The sequence below is a fragment of the Ipomoea triloba genome, chromosome 16 (genome assembly GCF_003576645.1).
Source record: "Ipomoea triloba cultivar NCNSP0323 chromosome 16, ASM357664v1".
In the NCBI taxonomy this organism is placed as follows: Eukaryota; Viridiplantae; Streptophyta; class Magnoliopsida; order Solanales; family Convolvulaceae; genus Ipomoea; species Ipomoea triloba.
This window is the reverse complement of record NC_044931.1, coordinates 16,702,715-16,703,272: the sequence shown is the minus strand read 5'-3', so window position 1 is coordinate 16,703,272 and position 558 is coordinate 16,702,715.

Sequence of the window (558 nt, the reverse complement as noted above, 5' to 3'; positions counted from 1 at the left end):
CATCTCCCGTTAATGGCTCCAAATATTTAATTATAGAGGGAGATTCATATCCAACATATATTCCTAATCTCCTTTGAGGACCCATTTTAGTCCGTTGTGGTGGAGCAATAGGAACATATACTGCACAACCAAATGTTCTCAAATGAGAAATATTAGGTTCCTGACCAAAAGCTAATTGCAATGGAGAATACTTATGATAACTTGTGGGCCTAATACGAATTAGGGCCGCTGCATGCAAAATTGCATGCCCCCATACATTTGATGGTAGTTTACTTTTCATAAGTAATGGTCTAGCTATTAACTGTAGCCTTTTGATTAGTGATTCTGCTAGACCATTTTGCGTATGAACATGCGCTACCGGATGTTCAATATCAATCCCAAGTGATATACAATAATTGTCAAAAGCTTGGGATGTAAATTCTCCAGCATTATCCATTCGGATTGATTTAATTGGATGGTCAGGAAAATGTGCTTGTAGCCTTATTATTTGAGCAAGCAATCTCGCAAATGCCATATTACGAGATGATAATAAGCACACATGTGACCATCTTGTTGACG